Source organism: Myotis daubentonii, chromosome 3 (genome assembly GCF_963259705.1).
Source record: "Myotis daubentonii chromosome 3, mMyoDau2.1, whole genome shotgun sequence".
In the NCBI taxonomy this organism is placed as follows: domain Eukaryota; kingdom Metazoa; phylum Chordata; class Mammalia; order Chiroptera; family Vespertilionidae; genus Myotis; species Myotis daubentonii.
The window spans coordinates 184896541-184919159 of NC_081842.1; the positions used below are offsets into that span (position 1 = coordinate 184896541).

The 22619-nt window shown below is 38.6% G+C and overlaps 1 protein-coding gene and 1 pseudogene across 1 annotated transcript in view; one reads left to right on the forward strand and one right to left on the reverse strand.

The window, feature by feature from the left end:
• LOC132231104 (calmodulin-like) overlaps positions 1-22619 on the reverse strand; it is a 428233-nt gene that overhangs the window by 389659 nt on the left and 15955 nt on the right. The window lies entirely within an intron of this gene.
• LOC132232227 (small nucleolar RNA SNORA48) lies at positions 11266-11410 on the forward strand (annotated as a pseudogene).

The following is a 22619-nucleotide window of genomic DNA, read 5'->3' on the forward strand; positions in this document are numbered from 1 at the left end:
TACTTTGTAAAATATATGATTGTCTAACCACTAGGCTGTACACCTGAAACCAATACATAATAATATTGAAAGTACACTGTAATTGAAAAAGAAATGTTTTTTGTACTTATGAGTTTGGTTTTTGTTTGTTTATTTAGATTCCATATATAAGTGAAATCACCTGGCATTTGTCTTTGTCTGTCTGATTTATTTCTGTTAGCATAATACACTTAAGTTCCACCCCTTGTGTCACAAATGGTAAGATTTCCTTCTTTTTATGGCCAAATAATATTCCATTGTATATAAATGCCACATTTTCTTTATCCAATCATCTATTGATGGACATTGGGGTTGTTTTCATATCATGGCTATGGTATATAATACTGCAGTGAACATAGGGATACATATATCCTTTTGAATTAGTGTTTCATTTTATTTGGATAAATACCCAGAAGCAGAATTTCTGGATCATATGATAGTACTATTTTTAATATTTTGAGGAACCTCCATATACTGTTTTCCATAGTGGCTACATCAATTTTCATTCCTATCAACAGTGCACCAGGGTTCCCTTTTCTCCACATCCTTGCCAACATTTGTTGCTTGTTGTTTTTTTAATAATAGCTATTCTAACAGGTGTGAAGTGATATCTCATTGTGATTTTGATTTGCATTTCCCTGATAATTATCAGCACCTTTTCATGTACCTGTTTGCCATCTGTTTGTCTTCTTTGGGAAAATGTCTATCCAGGTCCTCTGCCCATTTTATTATTATTATTATTATTATTATCTATTTCAGAGAAGAAGGGAGAGAGAAAGAGGGAGAGAAAGAGAGAAGATAGACATAATGATGAGAGAGAATCATTGATTGGTTGTTTCCTACATGCTCAACACTGGAGATCGAGGCCACAACCTGGTCATAATCGAACCCAGGAATCAACCACTGTGCCATGCCGGCCGGGCTCCTCTGCCCATTTTTAAATAAGATTATTTGTTGTTTTGATATTGAGTTGTATGAGTTGTTTATATATCTTAATTATTAGACCATTATCATATACATGATTTGAAAATATTTTTTCCCAGTTGGTAGGTTTGCCTTTTCATTTTGTTGATGATTTCCCTTGCTGTGCAGAAGCTTTTTAGTTTGACATAGTCCCATTTGTTTATCTTTGCTTTTGTTTTGTTGTCTTTGCTTTTGGTGTCAGATCAAAAAAATCATCACTAAGACCAATGTAAAAGAACTTACCATCTGTGTTTTCTTCTAGGAGTTTTATGGTTTCAGGTCTTATGTTCAAGCCTTTAATCCATTTTCAGTTCATTTTTGTATATGGTGTAAGATAATGGTCCAGTTTCATTCTTTTGCATGTGACTGTACAATTTTCTCAACACCATTTATTAAAGAGACAGCCCTTCCCCCATCATATGTTCTTGGCTTCTTTGTCATATATGCATGGGTTGAGAATCTTCTTTTGTTGAAAATAGAACAAAGAATAAATAAATAAATATCACAGTATGGAAAAATAAAAAATAAAGGATTAATACTTTTTAATGAGTTTATTTTTTAAAGGGGGAAAGAAATGTATATTTACATATTGTTCTGTTGCAGTAATGTATAAAATTTTATTTTTTATCCTTAATTTCTGCATATTTGACAATGACTTCATCAAAATTGATCTTAATATACCCATATTTAATAGAGAATATAGCCAGATTTGTCAATTTATCTTTACTCGCTGTTGATTGGAGAGAGAGAGAGACAGAGCGAGAGAGGGAAAAATCAATGATGAGATGGATTCATCAACCTGCTGCCTCCTACATGCCCCACACTGGGGATTGAGCATGAAACTCGGGCATGTGTCCTGACCGGGAATTGAACCATGACCTCCTGGTTCATAGGTTGACACTCAACCACTGAGCCATGATGGCAAGGCAAGAACTTTTCCTATTGACTTTAATTTTTATAAGTTTCTTTCAAATAAAAGCAACATATCTACAAATAGTTAGAAAAAGTCTTAAACAAAAAGATACACTTGGCAAAGATTCACAAAAGTCCCATTTAACGATAAATTTTAGACATTACATATCTGTTTCTTTAAACTTGATTTTAGTAGCTTTCAAATGTCCCTGAATTTAAAATTTTAAACACAGATAAGGACTCCATTTAATCATGTAAAATGACAGAATTGAAGAAACTCAATTCTTTTTTCATCTGTTATTATTTATATCAAAAAATTCTGTTTAAATGCAAAAATATTTAGTAGCTCAGGGGTTGGAGACCCCTGTAGTAAACTCAAGCAATTCTGAACCATTATGAACTTACTTTAAAAACAAATGTGAGCCCTAGCTGGTTTGGCTTAGTAGATAGAGCATCGGCCTGTGGACTGAAGGGTCCCAGGTTCCATTCCAGTTAAGGGCATGTACCTCAGTTGCAGGCTCAATCCCCAGCCCTGGTTGGGGCTCATGCAGGAGGCAACCAGTTGATGTATCTCTCTCACATCAATATTTCTCTCTCTGTCTCCCTCCTCCCCCTTCCACTCTCTCTAAAAATCAATGGAAAACTATCCTTGAGTGAGGATTAACAGCAACAACAAAAAAGCATCTGAGTCTGAGTGTGTTGGAGGCTGATTCCAAATTAAATTTTGTATCCATGTAGAATACAAAAATGTGCTAATTGGAGGCTTATCATTAAAACTGACAGTGTAACCACAAAATTATTTAGAAAGAGACCAAGGGCAATTTGGATATTTATAACATCATTTTCGGGCCATATGAAATTATCAACTTAAAAATTAACCTTCTATATTTGGTCAAACATTTAATTAACTCACCCCTAATGCCTTGGCAGGGCCAGACCAAATGATTCCTCAGGCCTTATATGGCCTGCCCAGACGTTCCTCACCCCTGGTTTAGAACTGAGACTAACAAAAGATTTTGGGAAGAGGAATATTTGATCACTTGACATGATTTCAAAGTGCTGGTGCATGGTGAAAATAAAAAGCAGATGTACTTTGAGTTAGTTTTGTTATTGATTTTCATTCTCTAAACTTAGTTCCCTCTTATTGTCTTCATTCAGAGCAGACCCCCTCCCACTACCCCATCCTTGGTACATTACTAACTCCAGATAGGTTTCAAACTTTAACCTAAACTATATCTCTATTCCTGGGATTTAGACTTAAAAGACCAGATTGCTAGACAAACCAGGAATTTGCATGAAGTTTGGGGAGTAGAAAGAAGTCATAAAAGCAGTAGAGTGAAAAGAAAAATGGGGGACTGGCCTAAGAAATGGGTCCAGTTAATGGTGGACCCACATCCTTGCCCAAATTTGGTATTGTTAGTGTTCTAGATTTTGGCTATTTTAATAAGTATGCAATGTTGTGAGTTTGGGACATTTTTGAGGGACATTACAAATGTAAAGTGTCCTTTTCATTATATCATATTAAGGTTACATACCGCCAACATGACTTATGACTATTGATGTTGACCCTGATCACCTGATTAAAGTAGTGTTAGTCAGACTTCTTCACTATAAAGCTATTATTTTTTTACCCCTTTCTATATGGTACTATTTGGAAGAAAGTCACTATGTGCAGCCCACATTGAAGAAGTGGGAACTTGTGCTCCTCTTTCTTTAGATTGGAATATGTCCAATATTTCTTTGGAATTCTTCTGCGTGGGAGATCTTTCTACTTCCCTCTACTTATTAATTTATTCAGTCATTTATTTACATCAGTATGGAATCATGGATATTTATTTTATACTTTGGGTTGTAATTGATGTATATTTATTTTTTTGCTCAAATTGTTCCAGCTTTGGCCATTAGGAGTTCTTTCAGTTGGCTCCTATGCCCTTCTTACATATCCCATTAATGTGTGTGTGTGTGTGTGTGTGTGTGTGTGTGTGTGTGTGTGTGTGTAATAATTCCTACCTTCTAATACCATAAGATGAGATAGGCTTATCTTGTATATTTTTTACCACAGTCCTAGAATCATCTATCTCTCCAAGGAGCCCTAGTTCCTTTTTCATGAAAAATAGCATTAGAAGCCAAGATCTAGGTGCTAAATGTGCTCATTGTGTTTAGGGTGTAATTTCTTCTAAGCCCTCTCAGCTGACAGAACAAAGAAGTATGTGTGCATACACTAACCCAACTTACATATATACACATTGTGATACATATTTCTATATTTAATCTTCTGTATCTATATGAATTAAACATGCATTCTTACTGATGTCTCCTACTCTAATCCATTACCACATCCATCATGCTAACCTGTTCCCCTAGCTTATCTGTAACCTCCCACTCATAAGAGGATTTATATGTATGATCTTTTATAATCTTTTGAGATAGCTATTATTATCTCATTTCATAGACTGAGACTCAGAGATCATACATTTTTTTTCAAAGACACAGATTAAGAGGTGGAAGTAGGACTTCTGGGGAAAAAAGAACACATGGAAATGAAAAAGTATATGGTTTGTGCAGTAGTCTCTCCTGGTGAATCAGTAAGGTGGATTAAGGCTATGTTGGTATAAAACTAAATTAAATATGGATGGATTTGAAATCATGTTAAGTTTTTCAATATTGCGTACAACCTTTGAGAAGCAAACTATTATACTGAAGATCTGCTTTAATTACATATCATCTCATGAATCGACTGCAAAACTTTAAATTTGTGTTATATCTTCAAAAAGAGGCATAACCTGCTCTTAAATAATAATAATTTGTGTTGTATATTTAAATAAATTGATTAAAGGATAATAAGTAGGAGAGGAATAAGAGAGAGGGACATTGTACCTCTAATAAAATTTTTCCTGACCCACTTAAAAATCTAAAACAACAGCCATGCCCCCCTTCTAAATATGGCCTATTTTGAAATATTTATCTTTTCTCATTGAAAAGTGGGTTCTGAACAGTATGGTGACTACCAGAAGCGAAGGGAGTGGGGGAGATAAAAGAGGATAAAGTCGGGATAAATGGTGATGGAAGGACACTTGACTTGCAGTGGTGAACACACGCTGCAATATACAGATGATGTATTATAGAATTGTAGACCTGAAACCTATATATTTTTATTAATCAATGTCACCCTAATAAATTCAACTTCATAAAGATGGGTTCTGTGATAAAAGAACTTATGAAACACTGCATATATATCTATCTCCTCCTATGAATTCACATTTGCTTATTAAAGTAACTGGTGAAACCTTCAACAAAAAAGTCAATACAACTTTTGTGTAACTGTTTCCCAAATTTACTTGTCCATAGAATGCTTTCTTCATGTAAGGGCTGTGAATATCTCTTAGATTCATATTTGGAATATAATTATTTATTCATTTCATAAGAGAAGGGACTTGGTTTATTTTTTCTGTTTTCAGAATCTTAAACAGAGCCTGGTACATGGTAGGTACGTGTTGAATATTTGTTGAATAAGTGGCTGAGCAAATGTTTATTAAGCATCTTTTATATGCTGGTCACAAGGAATACAATAGTAAAAAAATAAACATGGTTTTTGCCCTATGTAACTTATAGCCTACTGGAGAAGATTGTAAATAAGCAAGTAAAAAAATAAATTATAGGTAAAAGTTATTAAGGAAACAAAGACAAAGTTGAGGTTGACAGTAGAGGAGGTGATGGGAATGGTACTTTAGAAGATAAGCAGCCAGCTCTTTAAAGCATTTACCAAAACAAGTCAATAGTTAAGCAAAATCTGAATATTTCTAACATCAACCTTCATTCAGAATGCATTGCATGTTCAAGAGGATTTAAATTAAGATAGTTTTATAAAGGGACTATTTCAGAGATGTGGACAAGTTTAAGGGAAGAAGAGGATATCAAGAAGCAAAGATAGCCAAAGTCATTAGCACCGTTAGAACTGAAAGACAAGGGAGTGAGCTATTGGGGGTTGGATGAAAAAAAAAATCTATACTAATAATAGAGGAATATGCAAATTGTCCGGTACACTGTTATGTAACAACCAATCAGGATGGGGCAGGGCCGCGGTAGAGAGCTCTCAGCACACCTGCGCCAGGGTCTGAAGGTCACGGAGAGGAAGGGAGAGCAGGTAGGCAGTTAGGGGGCTCAGGCCAGGAGCGGGGAGCAGTTAGGGGCATCAGGCAGGCAAGCGGTTAGGAGCCAGTGGTTCCGGATTATGAGAGGGATCCCAAATTAGAGAGGGTGCAGGCTGGGCTGAGGGACCCCCCCCTCCCATGCACGAATTTCATGCACCAGGCCTCTAGTGTTTAAGAATCTAGGTCAGTGGGGCTGGTATGGCTCAGTGGATTGAGCCTCTTCCCAAGCACCAAGAGGTCCCTGGTTTGATTCTCAGTCAGGGCACAAATCTGGGTTGCAGACTGGATCCCCAGTAGGGAGCATGCAGGAAGCAGCTGATCAATGATTCTCTCTCATCAATGTTTATATTTCTCTCTCCCTCTCCCTTCTTCTCTCTCTAAAAATCAATGAAAACTATTTTTTAAAAAGAATCTAGGTCATATGTAGACAGTACAAAGAATATCTGCATAAATAGGCCAAAACTGTGATTTCAAGTAGCAAAAAACAAGTTTGTCTTCTTAACTGTTTCAGCACCCATCACAGTCCTCAGATGTAGTGGTACTCAAATGTGTATTGAATATATAAATTGCATCTAACAGACATTAGTTTCTTGAACATTAATAATCCTATGTGTTTAAATGGAGAGTGCTTATCTCTTTTAAAGAGTTATGATTTTTCTAAAATTTTGAATGTAAAATAGTTACTGCAGTTAAAAAGTCGAGTAACTTTTATAAGACTCTGAAAGTTTCAAGTTTAGAACTATGTCCTATTTGGCAGTTATATATTTCAAATGAAGAAAACTATTCTCTCATGGGACTAGTGAAGAAACCAGAGAAATCAGCAATAAACTAAAAAAGGTTTGAAAGGACATTGGCACAAAGGTGTAAAACAGGTTTTCTTTTATATTTTCTTTTAAGTGTGTGAGCAGTGAATTAAAGAGTCTTAGAAAAAGAGTATTTTTTTCCATTTAGAGGAATTTGCCATGAATTTGCATATATTATCACATTATTCCATTCTATATGAAAAAGATAGATTAAGCATTGTCTTAGATCATTAAAAATACCTTTAAAAAAAAAGATTTGGTTAGGTCACATAAATTAACTCATATTTGAAAGCCTGATATACATGAAAATATTTTATAGAGCATTATAAGCACTAAATGCTGGGTTTATTTTTCTTTCCTAGTTTCCTACTTAGTCTCCTATATTATATATGTATGAAATTATTTAATATTTATAAAATAAGTAATTAACTGATTATGATGAAACATTATAACCAAAATCATATTTTTACCAGAATCAATTTATCTAGGTGCTTTGGGTAGGGTCCCCAGAGATGGGTATAACTCAGTCTTGGCCAAAGTCGTAGTAATTACTTTACAGGTTGGTATACCAGCTAAGTAGAACCAATGAGGTTCAGTGATGAAGAAGGTAAGAAGTCATCAGATTCATAATATATTTTGGTGATGCAGTAAGTAGGATTTGCTAATAGTACAGATGGTATAAGAGGAAGAGAGGAGTCAAGGCTGATTATTAATACCTGAGCATTTCGATGATGGTGGGTCATTTATTGAGATAGAAAACACAGGAGAAGAAGTAAGTTTTATGGAATAAAAACTAGGGGTTTAGTTTTGGATATAATAAATTTGACATGCCTAGTAGACACAGAATAAGAGATGTCAAGTAAACAGTTGTACAGATGAATTTAAGAGAAATTTAGAATTCCTTAGGGTAGATTCCTAGTGGTAGAGTTGCTGGATCAAAGGTCATTGCATTTTAACAGAGTTGTGCTGAAGCCAGCTCCTGCTGGCTCATGAAAACTGATTGTTAAATTTTCAAGAATTTTGTGAGCCAGTTATATGAAATAGACACTTTAAAAATTAAGTTATATAAATTTACATTTAAATACATTACATTTTTTAAAAATGAAAATGGGGGTACTGTCAGAGGAGGCCTAGTAGAGAGTCAGGACTTTCACCACTGCCCAGCAGTAATGAGCCTACTTCCCTCCGCCCCAGTACTGTCAGTGCAGGTCACATGGGGAGCAGGAATGAGGCTCTCCTATCTTTCCTAAGCAGGAGGTAACAGTTGAAGCACTAGTGGACAGCCAGAACTCCCATACTTGCCCAGCAGTAATGAATAGCTCCCACTCTGCATGTCAGCAGAGTCCAAATCAGAAACTTGGACTTCTAATCCAACCTGGCAGTAATGAGGTGATGTGCCACTTTTCTCCTCTGCCATAGCAGCGTCAGAGAAACCTGGCTAAAACAGATGAAATCCAGAGTCTCATACACACAATCCCCAATACCCAAGTGTCAGTGAAAAATCATGCTTCCTACCCAGAATGAGGAAAATATCAAACTGATTTATGAAAAAAAAAAGGACAATCAATAGCTGGTAACCATAAATTACAGAGATGTTAGACATATTAGACCAGTGGTTGACAAACTCATTAGTCAACAGAGCCAAATATCAACAGTACAATGACTGAAATTTCTTTTGAGAGCCAAATTTTTTAAACTTAAACTATATAGGTAGGTACATTGTTATTAACTTAATTGGGGTACTCCTAAGCTAGCCTTTGCTAAAAACGTCCTCAATCTGATTGAGGTACGTTCACTGAGGTTGACCCCTTCCAACTCACCCATCCACACTCGTCTTGTATACTTGTTTTGTCTATCTCCTTTCCGAAAACCGACTTCTGCGCATGGGCCACGAAGTTTCCATCGCGCTGTATGTGCGCACCCTCATGTGGTATTTTGTGGAAGAGTCACACTCAAAGGGCCAAAGAGCCTCATGTGGCTCTCGAGCCACAGTTTGCCGACCACTGTATTAGACCTTTTAAAGCAACCATCACAAAAATACTTCATTGAACAAAATATGCTTGAAACAAATGAAAAAACAGAAAGTCTTGGCAAAAATTAGAAAACGTAAAGGTGAACCAAATGGAAATTTTCAAATTGAAAAATATAATAACCAAAAGAAAAATTCAATGGATGGACTCAACAGCAGAATAGAGGGATCACAGGGAAGAATCAGTAACCTACAAATAGAACAATAGAAATAACTCAATCTGAACAACAAAGAAGAAATAGACTAAAAAGAAAAAATGAACAGATCCTCAGGAATCTGTGGACTACAACAAAAAATCTAATATTTATGTGATCTACGTCCTAAAAGGGGAAGAGAAAGAGGGCATAGCTGAAAAAGTACTTGAAGAAACAATGGCTAAAAATTTCCAAAATATGGCAAAAGACATAAACCTACATATTCAAGAATCTGAATGAACCCCAGAAAGAAAAGGAAATCCAAATCAAAACATCATAGTCAAACTTTTGAAAACTAAAGACAAGTTAAAAATTTTGAAATCATGGAGAGAAACAATGCCTCATCTATCAGAGAAAATTCAAATGACAATGGCTTTCTCATTAAAATTCTTGGAAGCCAGAAAGAAGTGGTGCAAAACTTTTTAAATGCTGAATGACAATAAATCTTAACCCAGAATCATTCCCAGAAAAAATATGCTCCAGGAATTAAGAGGAAACCAAGACATTCTCAGATAAAGAAAAACTAAATTTGTCACTGTGGATGTACACTAACAGAATGATTAAAAGAAGTACTCAAGGAGAACCAAGATGGCGACATAGGTAAACGCTGGTACTCGCTGCCTCCCACAACCACATCAAAATTACAACTAAAATATAGAACAAACATCATTCAGAAGCACTTGAAATCTAGCTGACTGGAAGTCCTACAACTAAAGAAATAAAGAAGAAAGTGCATTGAGACTGGTAGGAGGGGTGAAGGCGCAGAAGGGGCTGGTCTGACACCCACGTGTGGCATTTCTTTAATTGGGAGGGAGATCATTTCTTTTTTTCTTTTCTTTTTTTTCATATTTATATTTTATTTATTTATTTTTTTAGCTTTTATTTATTTACTTATTTTTTGTTTAGTTTTATTGCTTAAAGTATTACAAAGGGTATTACATATGTCTCCTTTTCCCCCCCACCCTTGACAATCCCCTGGCCTCCCCTAACCCCCAGGGTCTTATGTCCATTGGTTATGCTTATATGCATGCATATAAGTCCTTCAGTTGATCTCTTACCCCCACCCCCCCTTCTGCCCATGGGAGATCATTTCTGCAGAGGTCGCCTGTGAAGAGCACTGGGTCCCAGCCCCACACCAGCCTCCAAACTCAGGGTTCCCAAGCTGGGAAGAGAAGTCCCCACAACTTCCACCTGTAAAAACCAGCAGGGATTGTGACTGAGTGACACGGAGGCTGCTGGAGTCCCAGGTGTTTCTCTTAAAGGGCCTCCACACAAACTTACACTGTCCCGGTTCCTCTGAGCTCCAGCACTGGGCGGCAGCTTTGGGGGAATCCAGGGACATATGGGGAGGAACTAGACTGTCTGGCATCAGAGCAGGAACTTGGGGCAGCTTTGTCCCAGATAGGATCTTCACAGGGGTCATTGTTCCTGTGCTGGGACCTCCTTTGTTGCAGAGCTGACTGGCAGCCATATCTGAGTTTCCATCAGCATGGCCCACACTCTTTGCTCTACCCTGGTGATTCCCTGAGGCCTAGCCCCAATTTGCAGCCCCCTCCAAGCTGTTTGCAGCTGCTTTTCCATATGAATGGCCTGTCCTGTCTCAGGCTTCAGACTTGCTAAAATCTCTTAAACAATCAGCGTGCCTCAAACCTATCAATAAAAGACCCAAGACCCAGTACTAGTACCAGCTAGCCTTGCCTCACAGTTGGGCCTCATCTGGGCACTGCCTAGCCCAATACAAATAGCAGCCATCTGCAGATCTCTCTGTAGCTCTTGCTGGGTGGCCCCAGGCAATGACTGACAGTGCACCTGGTGGATAGCTATAGACCATACCAGATTACAACTCTACACATCCACAAGTGACACACACAATGGCAGATTCAGTGAACACCAAAGCCCCAGTGAAGCAAGTCCTGCTCCATAGGGTTATCTCCTGCATAGCAGCTCTTCCACTGTAGACACAGCTGGTCCTCAGAGTCAATTGGCATGGAGGTTAATTCCTCCCAGTGACACCACAGCAATCAAGTCTCAACTACAAGACTGTACCCAGCCCACACAGGAGTGCACCTAGAGTGCCCAGCTCAGGAGGCTGGAGAGGCTGAGTCACTGGGCCTTACAGGACACCTACACAGGCCACTCTACCAATTCCAGGACACATAGCAGCTCTACCTAATACATAAAAACAAACACAGGGCACCCCCTGGCAATGGGCAAGGAGACACCTGATAGGTGGTGTTGCTCTTATATCAATCAGGGGCAGAGCAGACATGCAGTCCTTAGTTCATCCTAGCTTGATGCCTGTCTTGGTGGCCAGAGCTGTTTCATGCCTGAGGCACATTAAAAGAAAAAAACAACAACACAGGGAAGTAGCCAAATGTGGAGACAAAGAAACAGGTCCCAAATGAAAGAAGTGGTCAAATGGTTTTCAATAATGGTGCCAAGCTCATTCAATGGGGGAAAGAATAGTCTTTTCAACAAATGGTGCTGGAAAAACTATATCCATATGCAAAAGAATGAAGTTGAACCCTTACCATAGACCTCAGACAAAAATTAACTCAAAATGGATCAAATACCTAAATGTAAAAACAAAAACCATAAAATTCTTAGTATAAAGCATAGGGGGAAAGCTTCATAACATTGGATCTTGCAATGATTTATTAGATATAACATCAAAAACACCAGCAACAAGGAAATAAAAGGAACTTTGTAAATATTAAAAATCATCATGCATCAAAGAATACTATCAAAAGAATGAAAAAGACAACCCACAGAATAGGTGAAAATATTTGCAAATCACGTTAGATGAGGAGTCAACAAAATATTTAAAGAATGTCTACAGAGAAGAACCAAGATGGCGGCATAGGTAAACACCAGAGATTGCTGCCTCGCACAACCACTTCAAAAATACAACTAAAAGACGGAACGGACATCACCCAGAACCACAGGAAGGCTGGCTGAGGGGAAATTCTTCAACTAGAAGGAAAGAGAACACCATACCGAGACTCAGAGGAAGCGCAGTGGGGAAAATACAAAGGTGTGGAGGTGCGCATGGAGCGGGCTGGTGGCTGAGGGTGCGGTTGTCTGTTTCAATTGGCGAGTCTCTAGGGGCCCAGACTCAAACGGGAGAAGCGGGACTGACTGGCATCAGTCAGAACTCGAGGGCAGCTTTCTCTCCGAGGTTTGCAGTGGTTGCTGGGACTCTGAGAGGCAGAGCCTCTGGGAACGGGACTGAGAGCAGCCATAACTGCTCGCTTGGCCTGCCCTGTTGATCCCCTTGGACCCACCCTGCACAAGCCCTGCACAGAGCCATTTGCCGGATAGCCTCAGGCAAGGGCTAGATTAGCATCTCCCTAGAGGACAAAAGTTCTCCCACTGCAGACACAGCTGATTCTCACAGCCAGTTGGCCTGGAGGTCAAATCACCCCCAGTATTTCCTACAACAATCAAGGCTTAACTACAACAAGACTGCGCACAAAGACCACTAGGGGGTGCACCAAGAAAGCATAAAAAATGCGGAGACAAAGAAACAGGACACAAATGTCGATGGAGGATATAGAATTCAGAACCACACTTTTAAGGTCTTTCAATAATCTTCTAGAAACTGCCGATAAACTTAATGAGATCTGCAAGAAATCTAATGAGACCCTCGATGTTGTGATAAAGAACCAATTAGAAATTAAGCATACACTGACTGAAATAAAGAATATTATACAGACTCCCAACAGCAGATCAGAGGAGCGCAAGAATCAAGTCAAAGATTTGAAATGCGAAGAAGCAAAAAACACCCAACCGGAAAAGCAAAATGAAAAAAGAATACGAAAATACGAAGGTAGTGTAAGGAGCCTCTGGGACAGCTTCAAGCGTACCAACAACCGAATTATAGGGGTGCCAGAAGATGAGCGAGAGCAAGATATTGAAAACCTATTTGAAGAAATAATGACAGAAAACTTCCCCCACCTGGTGAAATAAATAGACTTACAAGTCCAGGAAGCGCAGAGAACCCCAAACAAAAGGAATCCAAAGAGGTCCACACCAAGACACATCATAATTAAAATGCCAAGGGCAAAAGACAAAGAGAGAATCCTAAAAGCAGCAAGAGAAAGAAACTCAGTTACCTACAAGGGAGTACCCATACGACTGTCAGCTGATTTCTCAACAGAAACTTTGCAGGCCAGAAGAGTGGCAAGAAATATTCAAAGTGATGAATAGCAAGAACCTACAACCAAGATTACTTTATCCAGCAAAGCTATCATTCAGAATTGAAGGTCAGATAAAGAGCTTCACAGATAAGAAAAAGCTAAAAGAGTTCATCACCACCAAACCAGTATTACATGAAATGCTGAAAGGTATCCTTTAAGAAGAGGAAGAAGAAGAAAAAGGGAAAGATAAAAATTATGAACAACAAATACGCATCTATCAACAAGTGAATCTAAAAATCAAGTGAATAAATAATCTGATGAACAGAATAAACTGGTGAATATAACAGAATCAGGGGCATAGAAAGGGAGTGGACTGACTATTCTTCAGGGGGAAAGGGGTGTGGGGGATGCGGGAAGAGACTGGACAAAAATTGTGCACCTGTGGATGAGGACAGTGGGGGGGGGGCGGGGGGGTTAAGGGCAGAGGGTGGGGTGGGAACCGGGTGGAGGGGAGCTATGGGGGGAAAAAGGAGGAACAACTGTAATAATCTGAACAATAAAGATTTAATTAAAAAAATAAATAAATAGCCAAAACCGGTTTGGCTCAGTGGATAGACCGTCGGCTTGCGGACTGAAAGGTCCCAGGCTCGATTCCGGTCAAGGGCATGTACCTGGGTTGTGGGCACATCCCCAGTAGGAGATGTGCAGGAGGCAGCTGATCGATGCTTCTCTCTCATCGATGTTTCTAACTCTCTATCTCTCTCCCTTCCTCTCTGTAAAAAATCAATAAAATATATTAAAAAAAATAATAATAAATAAATAAATAAATAAATAAATAAATAAACAAACAAACAAATAAACAAATAAATAAAGAATGTCTACAATTAGCCCAGCTGGTGTAGCTTACTGTTGAGCATCGACCTATGAACCAAGAGGTCCTGGTTTGATTCACAGTGAGGGCACATGCCTGGGTTGCGGGCTCAATTCCCAGTGGGGGCGTGCAGGAGGCAGCCAATCAGTGATTCTCTCTCATCATTGATGTTTCTATGAAATCAATAAAAATATTTTTTTAAAAAAAGAATGTCTACAGCTCTACAAAAAAACCCAAACAACTCAATTTTAAAATGGGCACAAGAATTGAATAGATATTACTTGTAAGAAGATATACAAATGGCCAATAAGCACATGAAATGATGCTTAACACATTGGTCATTAGGGAAATGCAAATCACAATCATGAAATGCCACTTCACACCCCTTTCTGTCGATTGCTTGCAATGAATCAGTAGATCACTTTGGATGGCACTGTCATCTTAACAATATTAAGTTTTCCAATACATAAACATGGGATGTCTTTCCATTTATTTATGTTTTATTTTATTTTTTATTTTTAAATTCTTTTCGGCAATATTTTGTAATTTTTATTGTACAAAACTTTCATCTCTTTGGTTAAATTTTTTCCTAATTATTTTATTCCTCTTGATGCTATTGTAAATGGAATTATCTTAATTTCCTTTTTGTGTTGTTCATTGCTAGTGTATAGGAATGCAACTTTGTGTGTGTGTGTGTTGATTTTGTATACTGCAACTTTGCTGAGGTTATTTATTAGCTCTAAGTTTGTGGGGTGTGTGTGTGCGCGCGCACACACGCGTGTGCACGCATGTGTAGAACCTTTTGGGTTTTCTACATATAAGATCATATTATTTGTAGACAGAGGTAATTTTACTTCTTTCTTTCTAATTTGGGTTTCTGTTATTAGTGAAAGGATTATAATATATATTAGAATTAAGTAAAGTTAGTCCTCCACCTTTATTGTTCTCTTTAAAATTATTTTGACTCTGATAGGTACCCTGCATTATAATATAAATCAGCTTCTTACTTTCTACCAAAAAATAGTCTCTAGGCCAGTGATGGCGAACCTATGACACGCGTGTCAGAGGTGACACACGAGCTCATTTTTTTGGTTGATTTTTCTTTGTTAAATGGCATTTAAATATATAAAATAAATATCAAAAATATAAGTCTTTGTTTTACTATGGTCGCAAGTATCAAAAAATTTCTATATGTGACACGGCACCAGAGTTAAGTTAGGGTTTTTCAAAATGCTGACATGCTGAGCTCAAAAGGTTCGCCATCACTGCCTAGGCATTTGAATGTGATTCTGTTAAATCCATTAATCAATTTGAGATTAGTGGTACTGGGCTTTCTAATCCACAAACCTAGTATATTTCTCCACTTATTCACAGATTTTATCAGCAATATTTGTGGCTTTCCATGGGCAGGTGTGTACATGTTTTTACTAAGTTTCTCATTAAGAAATTTGTGTTATCATGAAATAATTTCCTTTCTAATGTCTATGCCTTTTATTTCTTTTTCTTGCTTATTTCACTGCCTAAGAAAGTCAATAAACACTGACTAGAAGTAGTGTCTGTGCACCCTTGTCTTGTTCCTGATCTAAGTGGGAAAATAGTCTAACAAGTAAGTATGAGGTTAGTTATCATTTTTGCATAAATGCTCTCCAGAGGTTGAAGAAGTTCCATTTTATTACTATTTTTAAACTTTTTATCATGCATCTATTGAGATAATCATATGACTTTTCTCCTGAATTTTGCTAATGCAGTGAATTAAAATGATTGACCTTTGAATATTAAACTAACCTTGCACTTCTGCTCTAAAGTTTACTTGCTCAAACTGTATTCATAGTGCTGAATTCTATTTGCTAATATTTCATTAAGAAGCATTGTATCTTGTAGCAGGATACAAAATTAATGCCCAGAAAGCTCTGGCATTTTTATACAGCAATATTTAACTTATAGAAAGAGAGATTAAGAAACAATCCTATTTACCTTGCACCAAAAAAAAATTAAGATACCTAGGAATAAACTTAACTAAGGAAGTAAAAGACCTGTACTCAGAAAACTACAGGACACTGAAAAAAGAGATAGAGGAAGACATAAAGAGATGGAAGAACATACCATGTTTATGGATTGGTAGAATCAACATCATTAAAATGTCCATACTACCCAAAGCAATCTATAGATTCAATGCACTCCGCATTAAAATACCAACAGAATATTTCACAGACCTAGAACGAATACTCCAAAAAATCATCTGGAATAAAGAAAAGACGCCAAATAGCTGCAGCAATCCTGAGAAAGAAGAACAAAGTATGAGGGATCACAATACCAGATACCAAGCTATATTGCAAAGCCACTGTTCTCAAAACTGCCTGGTACTGGCACAAGAATAGACATATAGACCAATGGAATAGAATAGAGAACCCAGAAATCGACCCAAACCACTATGCTCAATATTTGACAAAGGAGGCAAGAGCATACAATGGAATCAAGACAGTCTCTTCAATAAATGGTGTTGGGAAAATTGTACAGATACATGCAAAAAAATGAAACTAGACCATCAACTTACACCATACACAAAAATAACCTCAAAATGGATAAAAGACTTAAATGTGAGACAGGGAACCATAAAAATCTTAGAGGAATCCACAGGCAGCAATATCTCAGACATATGCCTAAGCAATTTCTTCACTGATTCAGCTCCTAGGGCAATGGAAACTAAAGAGAAAATATACAGCCCTAACCAGTTTGGCTCACTGGCTAGAGCGTTGGCCTGGGGACTAAAGAGTCCCGGGTTCGATTCCGGTCAAGGGCATGTACCTTGGTTGCAGGCACATCCCCAGTAGGGGGTGTGCAGGAGGCAGCTGATCAATGCTTCTCTCTCATCGATGTTTCTAACTCTCTATCCCTCTCCCTTCCTCTCTGTAAAAAAATCAATAAAATATATTTTTTTAAATAAAGAGAAAATAAACAAATGGGGCTACATCCAAAAAAAAAAAAGCCTCTGCACAGCAAAAGAAACCATCAACAAAACAAGAAAGCCCACCACGTGGGAGAACATATTTGCCAATGTTATCACCAATAAGGGTTTAATCTCCAACATTTACAGGGAACTCATACAACTTAACAAAAGGAAGATAAACAACCCAATCAAAAAATGGGCAATGGACCTAAATAGATATTTTTACAAAGAAGACATACAGAAGGCCAAGAGATATATGAAAACATGCTCAAAGTCACTAATCATCTGAGAGATGCAAATCAAAATGACAATGAGGTACCATCTCACACCTGTCAGAACGGCTATTATCAACAAATCAACAAATGACAAGTGCTGGGGAGGATGTGGAGAAAAAGGAACCCTCATGCACTGCTGGTGGGAATACAGACTGGTGCAGCCACTGTGGAGAACAATATGGAGTTTCTTCAACAAACTAAAAATGGAACTCTCATTTGACCCAGTGATCCTAATTCTAGGAATACTAGTAGCCCAGTGCACGAAATTCATGCACATTAAAAGGGAATTAATTAGCAGAAATATTTCAATATTGCTATTTGCCCTTTCTCTATAATAGAAGTGTGAGAGATGAAAGGAAATTAGTAAAATGTATATGAAAATAATATATAAATTTATTAATAAATAAACAGTAACAATAGGATATAACAACAGAGGTATGATATAAAAAAGACAAAAACATGAGATGAAAACAACAAAACCATGATATAAAAACAACAAAAACATGATATAAAAACAACAGTAATGCAAACAATGACTGATAAAGTGATTAAACTTATTCTAATATCTCCCTTTACACCACATTAAGAATGAAAACACTTTCAGAGTGCTTGACTAATTTTTCTTGTGCTGAAGTATTTAGAACTTTAACTTTAACATCACATGCTCTTCAAACTCGAGAGAAAACAGCTGACCATGTGCGAAAACGGGTTCAGGAAGGAATATGCCTACTTTATCTAGAGTTTGTCCTTGTGATTTATTAATAGTCATCACAAATGCTGGCATCACAGGAAACTGTCATTGAATCAATTTAAATGGGAGGCCAGTGTCAGATAGGGACAAATCAATTCTTGGAATCAGAACAACCTCTCCCTCTGCAGATCCTGTTAATACTTCAGCTTCGATAATGTTTGGTCGTAATCTTTTGATAATAAATCTGGTACCATTACAAAGACCCCATTTACTATTAAGATTTCTCAATAGCATGATGATTGCATCCACTTTCAATTTTAATTTATGACATGGCATTCCCAAAGGAGTAATACTATTAAGAAATTTGATGGGAAAATTTTCCTTTTCAGCATCTTCTGTGGAATCAATGGAATCATCACTCAAATATGTGTGAAAATTTCCATCGAGTATATCCAAAATTTCTTCATTTAATTTTTGAACATGCTCATTTTTTGGACAAAGAATTGCACATTTAGATATATTTTTAATATTATCTATAGATACAGTATTTCCAAAGATAGCTTCAATAATAGATCCACTACAAATCATTTCATAGGGGCTTTCAATAATATCCATTCCTAAATGAAAACTGCTATCAAGTTTGCCATCTCCAAGTTTTACTAACCATTCACTATAAGCAGAATCCTCTGATCTCATGTTTGTTGTAAGAGACAACTTTCTGAAACATCCCCAAACATTGCAGTACTTTAAACTCGTTTATACTAGGGCCAATCATATAGCATGTGGTACAATACTGAGACTTTGTCGAAAATCCCCTCCAAGAAGGAGAACTTTCCCACCAAATACAACATTCAAATTTCTCTTATTAATCTGTCTACGGCGTTTATAGCATGACTGGATGCCATGGTGCATTCATCAATAATGAGAAGTTGGGCCTTTTTAATAGTTTTAGCAACTTCACTGTTTATATTGAGTCTAGAAATTGAAGTTTCATTTAGTGGAATAGGTAATTTATATTGGGAATGAAAGGTGCTTCCACCGAGAAGTAAATTTGCAGCAATTCCTGTAGACACTGGGGGTAAAACAGTACTATCACAACCTCTAATATAATGTATTAAAACTTTATAAAGATATGCCTCCACACTCCAAGGGCCGGTTCCTGCCTCAAACCTCGCCCTCCCAGGAAACAGCTCGGGGAGGGCACAACTGTTGCTAAGAGGACCCAGGACTCAGTGTGTCCATGCTCCAAGGGCGGGTTCCTGCCTGAAACCACACCGCCCTCGCAGGAAACAGCTCGGGGAGGGTGCAGCCGTTTCCAAGACAACACCTGCAGGACTGACTTCCTTCTGGTTGGTCGAGCCTTGGTCATGACGTTACACCTGGGGTTTTTATATAAATAGATATCCCAAGAAACCAGAAATACCAATCAGAAAGGATGTATGCACTTCTATGTTCATAGCAGCACAATTTACAGTAGTTAAGATTTGGAAACACCCTAAGTGCCCATCAGCAGATGAGTGGATTAAAGAACTGTGGTATATTTACACAATGGAATACTACGCTGCTGTAAAGAGGAAGGAACTTCTACCATTTGCAACAGCATGGATGGATCTGAAGAGCATTGTGCTAAGTGAAATAAGTCAGTTGGAGAAAGATAAATACCACATGATCTCACTCATTTGGGCAATATAATGAACAACATAAATTGATGAACAAAAACAGATCCAGAGACAGAGAATCATCGATCAGACCATCAAACCTCAGAGGGGAGACAGGGGAGTAATGCTGATGTCATAAAATGAGTTGGAAAGTATTTATACTTCCTCTTTTTTTCTGAAAGATTTTGTATAAGGTTAGCATTGGTTCTTCCTTAAAAATTTGATAAAATTGCCCTAGCTGGTTTGGCTCAGTGGATAGAGTGTCAGTCTGCGGACTGAAGGGTCCCAGGTTCGATTCTGGCCAAGGGCATGTACCTTGGTTGCGGGCACATCCCCAGTAGGGGGTGTGCAAGAGGCAGCTGATTGATGTTTCTCTCTCATCAATGTTTCTAACTCTCTATCCCTCTCCCTTCCTCTCTGTAAAAAATCAATAAAATATATTTTAAAAATTATAAAAAAAAAATAAATAAAAAAAAAATAAAAATTTGATAAAATTAACCAGTGAAGTCATTGGTACCAGGAGTTTCCTTTTTAAGGAGTATTTTAATTAATTAAATCCTCACCTGAGGATATTTTTTCCATTGATTTCTAGAGAGAGTGGAGGCCGAGGAGTAGGGAGAGTGAGAGAGAGAGACATTGATGTGGTGAGAGAGACACATGGATTGGCTGCCCCCTGCACACGCCCCTAGGCGCACCTACCAGGGTGGGGACCTACAACTGAGGTAGGTGCCCTTGACCAGGAATCAAACCTGAGACCCTTCTGTTCACAGGCCTTTGCTCTAACCACAGAGAAAACTGGCCAGGGCTGCAGGAATATTTCAAACCAGCGATTTTCAACTGGTGTGCTCCAAGAATTTTTGAAACATTTAATACCTATTTAGTCAGGGGCACTGACCTCTTTTCCTTTACATCATCAAATAAAAAAATGACAACAGCCCTGACTGGTTTGGCTCGGTGGATAGAGTGTCGGCCTGCAAACTGAAGGGTCCCGGGTTCAATTCCAGTCAAGAGCACGTACCTTGGTTGCAGGCACATCCACAGTGCGGGGGGGTGGGGGGGGAGGGAGAGGTGTGGGAGGCAGGTGACCAGTGTTTCTTTCTCATCAATGTTTCTAACTCTCTATCACTCTCCCTTCCTCTCTGTAAAAAATTAATAAAATATATTTTTTAAAAATGACAACAGCCGCCAAAACCGGTTTGGCTCAGTGGATAGACCGTCGGCCTGCGGACTGAAAGGTCCCAGGTTCGATTCCGGTCAAGGGCATGTACCTGGGTTGCGGGCACATCCCCAGTAGGAGATGTGCTGGAGGCAGCTGATCGATGTTTCTCTCTCATCGATGTTTCTAACTCTCTATCTCTCTCCCTTCCTCTCTGTCAAAAATCAATAAAATATATTTTTAAAAAAATGACAACAGCCAACACAACAAGAGCTGTCTGATGTGAATGCCCTTCTTGAACCATAAATATACAGGTCATATAATAGAGTTACATCTTATTGGTCATCTCACATAATAAGGTTGCCTCTGATTGTTTAATTCTTGGTACCAGAAATCCTTATATACAAGCACTAGAGGCCCAGTGCATGAAATTTGTGCAAGGGGTGGAGGGGTGTCCCTCAGTCTGGCCTGCACCCTCTCCAATCTGGAATTCCTCAGGGGATATCCAACTGCCTCTCACAATCCAGGACCGCTGGCTTCTAACTGCTTGCCTGCCTGCCTCACTGATTGCCCCTAACTGCTCCCCTGCTGCCTCATCCTACACCTGAGACCCAGGATTCCCTCCTCTGGATGGTCACAGGCACCCAGGACCCAGGCTAGTTTCACCCGGGCCAGCCGACGGCACCCAGGACCCAGGCTGGTTTCACCCGGGCCAGCCGCAGCTGCAGGCACCCAGGGCCGTGGGGCAGGCGGCTTGTCCCTCTCCAGGGCCAGGCCGCAGGCGCAGCTACTGGCACCCTGGAGGGTGGGGTGGGCGGCTTGTCCCTCTCCTTGGCCACAGCCTGGCTGGTCTCCATTCCTCTCTCCCCAGTGTTGAGTGAGCCGTTACAGCGTGATGGCATGAGGGCATGATGACCATTTGCATATTATCTCTTTATTATATAGGATAGACACCTGATTTTTTAAAAAGTCGCTTTGGAGCAAAAAGGGTAGATAATTACTTTTTTTTTTTTTTTTTGGTAAATCAATCACAATTATACTTTTTTTTTTTTTTTTTTTGCCAGGAGAACAAAAAATATATTCTTTGGTGTGCCTCAGAATCTTAGTAATTATTTTATGGGTGCCATGAAGTGAAAAGGGTTAAAAGTTGTTGACCTAAGCATTGTCTTTATTTATTTATTTATTTATTTATTATTGATTTTTTTTTTAGAGAGAGAGAGAAACATCGATGATGGGGAATCAAACCAGCAAACTTTTGGTGTATGGGACAACGCCCAGCCAGCTGAACTATACTGGCCAGGGATAAGCATTATCTTTTATCCTCCCGTTAAATCTCTTTAAAACTAAAACTTTAGGTTAACAGGTGTTATGGATTGAATTATGTCCCTCCCTATTTGCTCCCCCCCCCACACCCAAATGTTGCAGTCCTAGCCTCCAGTACCTGTGAACGTGATCTTATTTGGAAATACGAGTCTTTGCAGATAATCAAATTAAGATTTTTAGTGGGCCCCAAATCATTATAACTGGTGTCCTTATCAAGGTGGAAATGTATATGCAGAGGCAGACATACATAGAGGGAAGATAATGTAAAGATGCAGGGAGACCACTATCTGCAGCTAAGAAACGCCTGAGGCTACCAGGGGAAAGGAATGGAAAAGATTCTCCTTGAGCCTCAGAAGGACCCAACTCATCTCCGGCTTCTGGCACTTAGCAGTGTGAGGCAGTACATTCCTGTTGTTTAAGCCGCCCAGTTGTGGTACTTTGCTATGGCAGCCCCAGGAAACTAATATAGTAGGGACCAGGGGATGCTCC